Genomic DNA, 12,233 nt, shown 5'->3' on the forward strand with positions numbered 1-12,233 from the left:
AAATACCAACCAAAACCCCCAAAAAATCCTGTTATTAATACATGCCACAAACGATGAATCTCCGTAGGTTTTAGGCTAAGGGAAAGTAGGGAAGCTAAATGAATTACATTCTATATGACTGCCTTCTGAAAGCAGATAAGTAAATTTATGGTTATGGAGAAAAGCTCAACTTGCTAATGGATACACAAGGGAGAATAATAGTATGATAAACAGTATTATATACAGTAATATCTTGGGGCACATGTGGATGTTGTATGATTGTCTTATGGGACAGATTCTTAAATGTTCTGCCTCTTGAGCCATACTTATAACCCCATGGAATTTTTGTAACTGGCTTGGGGTGGTACCTCCTTGAACCTATAGATAGGTAAAAATTCATAAAAATCTACACTAAATAATTGTCATATAAATTTGTAAGTACTATGAAATAAAATAAAGGTTCTCTTAGAATTATAATTAAACGCAAGTGAAAAGGGACAATGATTAAAGTTCTGTCTTTAAGAAAAGTATATGATTTTTTTGTTGCTTTATATGTCCTTCCCCCACGGTATAACCCCTGTTTTTACTGTATTTGATGCTGGTATAATTTGGGGAAGGGAAGGGAAAAAACAAACTGTTTAAATAGGGATACAGGTTTACCCATTTCAACAATGAGATGTACAAGACGCTATGTAGAAAACGAACTTTACAATTTAGGCGGGGTGGAGGATGCAGGGGTGTAGATGTAGAGATGGGATAGAAGGGATGATAGGGGAAAAAGAAAGGAGGAGACAACAATGCTTGATAAGAAATGTACTCATTACCTTGCTCATGTAACTTGTTACCCCTCCTCTGTACAGTATTCTCACAATAAAAACTTATTTTTAAAAAGTATACTTATGTTTATCTATTCACCAAAGGCAAAGCCCTTTCCAGAAGATGGGAAACCACACAAAACAGTATCTTTCCTGCTTTTTTGTTATCACAGAAACCCCAGAAAGTAGGACAAAGAATAGTACACCCCAAAGAGTAGGTACAAACCTGTCATTCACATTGTCTACAGCACTGATAAAATTATTAATTCTTTCTGACCACACCACTAACGTGTTTTTTACATAGATTTCATATTACCATTCTAGAAGACTAGCAATATCTAAGTTCATTTTAAGACATTTACAGATACCCTTTTCTCCCGAAGCCACACTGATACCAGCAAGAAAGCAGCCTCAAAGGAAGAGTACAGATTCAGCCCCGAATTCATCATACACTCTCTATTGAATGTGAGTCCTCACACTGCTGCTATCCAGTGATTCTGATGCCATGCTTGACCTGGACTACCACAATCATAACTTGTCTACCTGTCCAACAAAGAGGCACATCAAATACCAAGAAAGAGCAGCATTTTGATTGCCAATGCCAGGAGTTCCAAAATTATTCCATAAACTGCTCCAATACATTCTAATTATCTATAGCTCTTAGTTATATTAAACTGTTTTTGAAATATACATCACCGTCAAAGAAGCTTTCAGTGACCTTAAGGTCTCACTCTGGTCAGTTTTTCTAATTTAAAGATAGCTTAGTGTCTTCACTGTAAACCATCTTAGATAGGGAGTGGTCTCAGTAGGGAATGAGCCTCTGACTTTCACCTCTTATTAAAGTTCTACTTCAGATGTCATGTCTGTGGTCATGACTTGGGCTGGTTACTAGACAGATGGTGCAGAGTTACACATCCAATGTTATTTTCTAATATCACAATACAAAAATAGCAATTGCTGTATATCTATCCATGTTTTGTAGCCAACAGGAAAAATCAATTTCACATTGCCTTTTTTTACCATCGACTTCTGTGCAGCCAGAAGGTTTCATGCCACACCTTACCTTCTGCCTACACCTTGTGTGTTCATATATTCATGTTATAATCAGGGAACTAATGTGATACTCTAAATAATGGATGATTATACTTAATAGCAAAAGTACAGCTGTTTTTAAGGAACTAGATTACACTTAAGACTAAAACTATACAAACTGTTATTGACTCTGCATCTTTTCATACGTCCTACAGAGATTTCTATTTCATTGTATTTTTAATGTTTTTATTGTGAAAATACCATACAGAGAAGTTAAAATTACATGATTAAGGTAATGAGTACATTTCTTATCAAGCATTGGTGCCTCCTCCTTTGTTTTTGCCCTACCATCCCTGCCCTCCCATCTCCACAACTACACTCCCCCACACACCCCCACAGCCAAAGTTGTAAAGTTCTTTTTTCGACAGAGCATCATTGTTGCAATGGGTCCATCTGTATCCCTATTTAAACACTTTGTTTTTTCCCTTCCCTTCCCCAAATTATACCAACATCAAACACAGAAAACATGGATTATACCGTGGGGGAGGAACATACAAAGCAACAAAAAAAAAATCACCTTATAAATACATTAGAAACAATAGCAAGAAAGAAAAAAACCACTTGTGCCCTTATCTGTGGGTTCATTTCACCAAACATCAACTTATCTGACCGTTTCTGCTTGTCTCAGACATATACTAGTTATTGCAAATAAGGGAAACCATGGGACCTATGTTTCTTTGGGCCTGGCTTACTTCACTTAATATAATTTTTTCCAAGTCTTTCCATTTCCTAATAAATGGGGTAATGTCATTCTTTCTAATGGAGGCATAGAATTCCATTGTGTATATCTAACACATTTTCTTGATCCATTCATCTACTGAGGTGCATGTTGGTTCCATATCTTAGCTATGGTAAATAATGCTGCAATAAACATAGTTGTACTGGTAGCTTTAGTATGGTCTTGTTTGTGAACATTTGGGTAAATGCCCAAAAGTGTGATTGCTGGGTCATAGGGGAGCTCTATGGGGAGTCTTTTGAGGAATCTCCATAGTGCTTTCCAGAGTGGTTGAACAAGTTTACACTCCCACCAATAATGCAGTAGGGTTCCCTTCTGTCCACATCCCCTCCAGCATCTGTTGTTATTAAAGTTCTTGATTATAGCCATTCTAACTGGGGTGAGGTGGTATCTCAATGTTGTTTTGATTTGCATTTCTTTTATGGCTAAAGAGGTTGAGCATTTCTTCATGTGTCTATTGGCCATCCTTCTTTCCTCTTCAGAGAAGTTTCTCTTTAAGTCTTTAGCCCACATATTTATTGGGCAGTTGTTTCTTTGAGGATTTGTTGTTGGGGGATTTAATTTTTTGAGTTCCAAGTATATTTTAGATATTAGACCCTTGTCCATTTAGTTACAAAAATCCCATTAGCTAAAATATAGTCCCACTCAGAGAGGAAATACATACAAATTCTGTGCCACTAAATTTGGCTTCAGAGAAACAAAAGACTTTCTTTGTACTTAAGACTTAATCAGTTACACTGTCTACAAACTGCTTTGCTCAGCACTGTGGTCCCTAAAATACTATTTCCTTTGCAGTTGTCATGAATAAAATATATGCAAATGAGTTTCTACCTGCAGTCACCATGGTATCTCTGTGAACATTTGTTTTTCTTGGAAAAAAAACCCCTTCACTCTGTGTAGTTTCCATTTTTGAGATTTGTGTACATTTATAAAAATACAACCTCCTAATTTAGTTGATCCATGTGTAGCTCACAGGGATCATGAAAACTAAGACATAGCAAATTATTTTGCCTTTTCAAAATTTGCAAGATTACTTTCATTTTCTCTTTCCAAATTTTCTCTTGGGGCTGACTATGCCCTGTATAAAGTCCCTTGCCTCGCATACAATATTGGCAAGCAGCCATGCTTTCCAGGCATGTGTTCTCCACCAAGACAGAGTCATTGGCGAATGCTAGAGAACATGCATATGTTCATTCAAGCACCATAAAATGACAGTAGGCCATATGATGGAGTTATTTAAAAAAGCACAGAAAGAAAAAGAGAGACAGAGAATTTAAGATAATTGCTGAATAGCAATACAGGTATATGGAGTGAATTTCATAAAAGAGACTTTTAGAAAGAAAAGCTTGTTAAATTGGCTTAATGTGAAGATATTGATGTTTACATTAGAGTACTGGTGGTTATAAGTAGGATAGATGGGGTGTAAAAATAACTTTAGAAGAGAGAGAGAGTACAAATTGTATTAACCCGAACTTGTTGAAAACTAATAAGGTTGCCTACCAACATTGTATTGTTGTGATAGTTATCTACTGTACTAGTTATTGTTCTATTAGATATCTATTATTGCCAAACAAATTGTCCAGACTTTAGTGGCTTAAAGTACTGCTTTGTTGTTACCACCCTGTGAGCAGGAATGTGGGTCAGGATTTAAGGACGGCTCAGTTGAGAGCTTCTGCCTTGGGCCTCTCGTGACATTGCAGCCAGAGGTCAGTTTGGGAAGCTTTAACTGATGGCTAGACTGTTGCTAGACCAGTGATAGGAGTATTTCATTCACATGACTAGTATATCTATGAAGGCTCCTGGCTGTGGCCTGAGGACCTCTCCCTGGGAGCCTCTCACCAGGACAGCTTGAGCATCCTTACAGCACAGCATGAATGCACAATTGAAGCTGTCAGGACTTCATGGTATCACTTCAGAAAGCATATACTGACACTTGTGCCATGTATTATTATTCTTACATGGCCAACTCTAACATAAAGGGTTACCATAAGGCAGGAATTTCAGGAGATGAGTTTAACCTGGAGGTTAGTGATCAAATCAGTCATTAATATTATCAGTATCATCATTACATGATTGTCAACAACAAGGTGATCATGATGATGCTGAGCTTTGTTATTATAAAAGGTTCCTACTAGAGAGCTGAGATGGAACCGAATGTTTGACTGCTGGTCTTTCCAAGCAGGAAGCCCTGGGTTTAATGCTAAGCATCACAAAAATATACAAGTGATCACATGCTGGGTAGTTTATACCATTAACAGTTTTCACAAATAACTGTGGGCTGTGATTTGAATCTTTCTTTATAGTGAAAAAACCCACATTCAGAATAAACCACTTGCCTAGAGTCACAGTTAGTAAATGACAGATTAGATGTCAATGTGATTTTACAATCTGGCCTCTTCAAGCATGCTAGGCTGCGTCTCAGAGGCAAAAGCTGATACTTTGTGTATTGTGAGTGTATGTTACAGGAACCCATGTATACTTTACAAAATAGAGGAGATGGAGATGTTGTACTCAACAAGCCAAACACTTTATTATTTGTGGAATAAATAAAATACATCTTAAAGTGACATTTAATTAATCCATTTCAAAGGTAGCTAATTTTTTTCTTGTAAAATTTAATTAATTTCCAGAAAAAAAATCCATTGAGGCAGTAACTATTTAACCAGACATGAACTGCTGTGTTCGGTAACCAGGCTAACGAGTCAAAGCTTGAAACCTCCAAAAGTATGAGTTGCAACAATGAGATGTACAAGTCGTTATGCCAAAAATGAACTTTCCAACTTTGGGGGGAGGGCAGGGAGGATTGGGTGGGGGAGCAGGGGGAAGAATGGGAAGGAATGGGAAGGGGAAACAAAGGAGGATGCTACAATGCTTGATAAGAAATGTACTCATTATCTTGCCCATGTAATTGTAACCCCTCTGTACTTATTTTCACAATAAAAAAATTAAAAAATTTAAAAAATTAAAAATCTACCTTATTTCTTTTCCAGTTGTTTGTCTCATTTATTTTGTCACAGTAATAGAAAGCTGTCCAACATGACACCATTTTAATCAAATTTTAACTTGTAACCAGCGTTTTATTATTTTTTTATTGTGAAAATACTGTACAGAGGGGTTACAATTACATGGGCAAGATAGTGAGTACATTTCTTATCAAGCACTGTAGCCTCCTCCTTTGTTTCCCTTTCCCATCCCTTCCCATCCTCCCCCCACCCCCCCACCAGCCGGAGGATTGGGTAACCAGCATTTTAAAAGGCAATCAATTGCATTTATGGAGATGACAACCTCAAACTCTTGTTTCATTTTAGAGTTTCTGGGTGGCAGAAAAATGACAAATTAACAGCTGTTGAATATCTTTTTTGGCATGGTAATATGGTGTCTAAATGTGTGAAATTCTTGAGTAATATGTGTCTTAAAGGAAACAGAAGCTAAAGGTCATCATTACTCAATTCAATTAGCATAAGAAGGTAGTTTGGAATAGTTACAATTCAAACATAAGTTAGAGCTAAAATTGGCCCATAAAAGAAATGATTAAATAACATCATCTTAGCAAAAATATGTCTGTGTACATACATATATATGTATATGTATTTGCATATATATACATACATATGCATGTATATATGTGAAGAATTATAACTGAAGGAAGGCCTTGTAGATATTGAATTCCAGTAGCCAGTAATCCTTTATAGTGGAATTGTCCCTTTTTCTTTACTCTTTTGTTGCCTATTCAGAAAGTTTGTAAGTTCTTTTGAATCTATCACTTAAAGATTTTTCTCCTGAGAACAAGTTTTCTTCACTCACATACTTAGCATGCCTGTTGGAGTCTTCAGCCCATACTTATAGCTGTTCCTTATTAGGATCTGTCAACCACCAAGCTCTGGGCTCCATGAATGAAACACTCTCTCAAGAATTTTGTTTTGTTTTGTTTTCTAATTCTCATTTTGCTCATCTTCAGGTACTACCAAACATAAAGCTATTTTACCTAAATAGAAAGTAAATACATTCAAGAACCCTAGCCTGGGAAACTTATAATCATTTATGTTTTTGTTTTTGTTTTTACAAGAAGTCATCCTAAATCAAGAAAGTTAGTCAGCCTTCTTTACAATTATGATGAATGCAACATTGACCTACTCATTCATTGTGTCTATATACTGGGCACTCTATATGCTACTATCCTGAACTCTTGGACTTGGAATATAGTTTGGAACATGTTCCATAGAATGGTCTTCATGTATGAAAGTATAGGCCAGAAATTTACTATTGAGCAGAATTTTGTGCAAATGAGAGATGGACTGATTTCCTACTAGGGATCGTGGAGCCTATTCACTGATTTCTATGACTACGTAACAATGACCTACAGAGTATGCTTGAATTCACAAAGATGTAACAGTATCTCCTAATGTGCAGTTTTAGGATATTAGGGATTTTTGGGGGTCAATTTTATTATCATGAAATACATTTCTAGTTAGGGGAAAACTGTCCGTTAAAATAAAATGAAGAGCTAGAAATGTAAACAACTTAAAATTTTAAAATCTAAAATGGGAGGAGAGGAAATATGAGAGAGCATTAAGGGAGTAAATATAATGAAAGTATCCTATATACACACATGGAACTATGACTATGAATCCCCACACAACCAACTGCCCCCGGGAAAATGCAAGGACTGCAAGACCATGCTGCGAAGTCATGAAGTCATCATTTTATTTATGATAAAAATTCTTCCCTAATATAAAATAGCATTATAAATGATTTATTTTAAGTACTTTTGTTACTGGACTTGGTCATCATCACAATGGGAAGTAGATTTCAGGGGAAAGAATATAAATGCTTGTGTTGCATAACCCTCCTAAGAGGTAGATCCTCCAGTGCTGGCAGGCTCTCGGAATCAATATGTGCAGAATCTTTGTGTGAACATGTTTCTTCATCTGTAAAGTGTGGACATCATCTGGATTATATTGAAAGTGACTGAACTTTTCTCTCTTTTCCAGCCCAATTCCTACTTGAGATAATATCCATGATTTGAACTCAAGAGTAAATCCCAGACTGACACTCTTTGCTGAAAATTCTTCAGCACTACTTCCCAAATCCTGAGGATAACAGTCAAATCTGTGTTTATATTTAGAGTCTGTGCCATTTAATTTAGCTATTTCTGTGTCAGTATTCTGTGTCTGCTTGCCTGACACACTAGGGAGAAGCTGTGAGCACACTGTATTACCTACCAAAAATGCAACGTATGTTGCCTCTCCCAGTCAGCCTAATTAATTTACACAGACAGACCTCAATTCTGCCATTCACTAGCATTTCTGTTTACGATGAAACCTTGTCCTCTTAATAATTCCTATGGGATGAGGATACTTTGTTTTTACTCCTAATTTAATTTTTGAGCATGGGACTCATGTCAAGTATTCTGATGTTTTCAGATGTATTTCAAATTTGTCAACAATAAGAATTCATATTGTGCTTCAGACAATAGAAAAAATAATGCTAGACTCTTCACTACCACCAAAAATCATGAGATATACATGACTTGGTTCTTTACTAAATAGCCAGAATTGCTTCAGTTTTATTGATTTACACATACATTGTAGTAATGAGTTATCAATGATATTGTTTGAGAATTGTTCATGCAAGTGAGAATCAAAGTTTATTTATTTTCATCTTTTCTATATTTCAAATGTTAACCAAATCTCCCAAGCATGAAAATATGTTCTAACCAAAATTACAAATTTCTTCATATAATACTAAAAACAATTATTTAATAAAGAAAGGCAAAAGAAATTCTCAAAAAAGTTTCTGTCTAGCTGCCTCTCAATATAATTAAGTATAACATAGATGAAGATTTTCTTTCATCACACATGTAGATATTATATACAAATATTAAATAAATTTACCTTTATATATTCACCACATTGCGATATCTTACTATTTAAATAATATAAAAATAATATGGGCTGGGAAAGTGGCTCAGTGGTAGAGTGCTTGCCTCACATGCATGAGGCCCTGGGTTCAATTCCTCAGCATCACATAAACAGAAAAAGCCAGAAGTGGCACTGTGGCTTAAGTGGTACAGTGCTAGCCTTGAGCCGAAGAGCTCAGCAACAGCCCTCAGGTCCAGAGTTCAAGCCCCACAGCCAACAAAAACAAAACAAAATGGAACAAAATAATGCACAGCTCATTGTGATATTTCTTATTTTAAGCTTTTAAATATTAAACTTTAGCTTATTAAATAGCTATGTTGTTGGTATCAATTCATTAACAATGCAGATTAATGAAATATTCTCAGAAAATATAATAATGGGTGCAATAGTATGAACAGGCCAAGGGTACCCAAGGGAGAAATGCTACATGCTTGAATGAATGACTGCTTCATGGAAGATACATTCTTTGGGGTGGGTCTTTAAGGGAACATTTTCCAAAGGGCAAGTTCAAAGCAAACAACACTGATACACACAAATAATTACCTGGGAAAGAGGAAGCACATTATTTGCATGTAGTTCAAACCACCAAGGCCAAATTATACCAATGTACACAGATGAACTTCATCCTTCTAGGACTTTAATCACAGAAATGAAAATTACTTTGTTTCCATAGTTTGAGGTAAAATCTTTCTATGGATTTCTGTGGGTGAATGTTATTTATTTCTAGATGCAGGCCTGACCCAGAGTATTATCGATACTAATTTGTATGGCATGAAAATGCACTCCATACAGAAATAGTCTATTCTTCCCTGAGATAAATAGATCAAACTTCCCCTTCACCAAATTGATTCTTTTGTTTTTGATACTAGTGTAATATTTTACATAAAATCTGCCACAGTATTCCAGTAAATAAGAATGTGGGATAAGAAAAGAATCACTGCACTGGTTGAAGGTGTTTAATACTTAAATAGTGAAGTGAGCATGTTAGTTACATCTCTGAGAGGGTTACCACATTAAGTCAAGATTAGCCAATCTAGTGTTATTAGAACCGATAAGTTTCCTCTGCAAACATAGAAATGGGAAAGAGCAAATGAAAAATCATATTGGGGTTGTCATTTTATGTCTATATACATACATTTATGTATGAAAATATATGTGTGTACATATTAAAGATATAAATATATGAATTTGTAAATATATGTATTTAATTTTAAGTTTCCTATTGCTATAAATTGACTGGGAAAGAAATAAAAATATTATAATTTTACCCATGCTAGCATTTACATAACTTTTGCCAATTCAAGGATATTACATGCAGTTAGACTCTAGGTTATTCTGTGATTTGGAGTGATAAGTAAGTAATTACATGAAGTACTAACTAAGAGTTTTCATCAGATAGAGTCCAGGCACTTCTAATTTGAACTAGTGTGTTGGTATTAATATAGAAGTGAGAATTCATACATAAAAAATCAATTTAAATTAAGTGTCAAATATTCTACACAAGAAAGAATTTGCATGAATATGCATGGAAGTATGAATGTATTTGACTAAATTAAATGAAATTAAATAGAAAATCTTAGAATAGCCTTCAGCTTCTCATTTGTTATCTTTCTTTTACCTTTGAAACATTTGAATCAAAAATATTTCCTTAAAATTTTATAACATAATTTCGGAAAAATGATAGAGATAATTTACATGCTTAATGAGAAGATGTAAATAAAATTCAGTCATACTCATGCTAAGTTTTCTAAATGTTTTAGCACACGTTAACTCCTGTGCTGAAATAATTTTCAGAAAGTCAGTGATAGAATCTGAACTTGAAGAAGGTTCATTTCAGAAGTACACTTAATGTTATTTAATAATGAAAATGATTTTTGAAAATATAATCTTTTTCAAAAGATACATTTTCTGAACATGGTGTTTTTTTTATAGCATCTCATTTCTTTTCAGAACATTTCAAGAAAAAAACCTACTATATTTAAATAGGTTAATGTGTAAGAATAAGAAAAATAATCATTTTATCCTACCCTTAAAATTAAACACAGAGATTCCACTGTACTACACTTTTCTCTCATGCTTTAAAAATTTATCTTTTCTCTTCTACCAAAACTCAAGGCAATAATATCAACAAACAAAGACACAAAAATGAAAAGACACATTTACCTTATTGCACATTTTCTTCAAAAGTCAAAAACGATTTTGTATAACAAAAATGTAGGGAAAAAAGCATTTTATTTTCCAACATTTATTTTTTGCCTCAAATCCTAGGGTTTTTATATGAACATGTCATTACACCCACAGAAAGGGAGTGGTTCAAATTATTCCAACATGTTTTCAAAGAAAATCACCTGCCAAGAAGGATGTCGGCAAGATCTGTACTGAAGGAATTGTAAAAAGCTTGTGTCATGACTGAGCATAAGTAATGCACCGACCCTTAAACTTGGCGACTCATGTAGAATACCTAATGTCAAAAGCTGCCCTGAAGAATCACCTACAGGATATTGTATAGTGTTTATATCTCAGTGTATGGAGAAGAAAATAAAAAGTAATAAGTCTGTCAACAGCCCCAGAGCAACTGTATTTTGAATCATTGTCACAATAAGCATATCTCTACTAGGAAGACAATATATCCAGGAACAACACAGAACTACACTATCACTAGATATCAGTGTAAACCAAGAGAGGAGACAGAATTAAAATAGAAGTATAGATGGGTAAGAGAAAGAATAGTTCTCATTCATATAGTTCACAAAGAGGTACTCATGTATAAATCTCAGCTATATTTATCCAGAGTCACTATTAAGATAATTCTGAGTACATTTATTATATAAATTGTGCACATATCTGTATTCTCACAAAACTATAACTATAAAGCCAGGGCTACTAAATAAATGGAAGGGTGTTTATATTTCTGTAACACAAAGTAGGGAAGATTTTTATCTTCCCTGTCCATGCAATGATGGTATGACTGAAACACACAAAAACAAAAACTTTAGTGCAGAAAGATGCCATTTGAGGATAAATATGCAGTAGAGCCTGATTTAGTTTAGACTTAACTATTTTCTAGATAAGAACTGATTTAGTCCCAGGAATTGAAACATAATTAGCAGGCCATAGCTTTTGTAGCTCACATTTTTATGTTACAGATCATTTTGTCTATTTAATAACACAGAAAATCTTCCCTCTTAATGAGTTTGTACTGTATACTAAATAAAAAGTATACCAAATATGGTACTTAGCTTTTTATATTATCAATTGCTTGCACATTACATATACACAAATTTAAATTAAACAATTATCTCAAGCTATACACATGAAATACAGCACATTTTTTTCTTTAGCCCAGAAGACTTAGTTTGCAAAGTTCCCTGAAATGTCTTTTAATTCTACTCTGTGATACACAAGAATGTACCAGCAACGTTCACCATATTAGAGCCATAAATAACATCAGGAGACACAACATAACATATAAACTTCCCAGGATAATACTGTAGGGGATTTTAAACCTCTGAGGAAAATAAAGTGCTCACTAGTATTTTGCTTGAATTCTCTGAGAACTACTGCCATTCTATTTCACATTTGCAAAAAGATTAAACTCACGTGCACAGTATTCGTTCCATGCATCCTTGTCGGTACTTTCCACACTTTTCAGCTTCCCTTTCTTTATATTTCTCTTTATTAAAAGTTTGA

General features: G+C 34.6%; 1 protein-coding gene across 14 annotated transcripts in view; it reads right to left on the bottom strand.

Annotated features, from left to right (window-relative positions):
- The window catches only part of Ppfia2 (PTPRF interacting protein alpha 2), a 338,232-nt gene that overhangs the window by 219,288 nt on the left and 106,711 nt on the right, over positions 1 to 12,233 (bottom strand). The gene's annotated exons all lie outside the window — the stretch shown is intronic.

The sequence above is a fragment of the Dipodomys merriami genome, unplaced genomic scaffold (genome assembly GCF_024711535.1).
Source record: "Dipodomys merriami isolate MVZ:Mamm:240054 unplaced genomic scaffold, mDipMer1.0.p SCAF_10, whole genome shotgun sequence".
NCBI lineage: Eukaryota > Metazoa > Chordata > Mammalia > Rodentia > Heteromyidae > Dipodomys > Dipodomys merriami.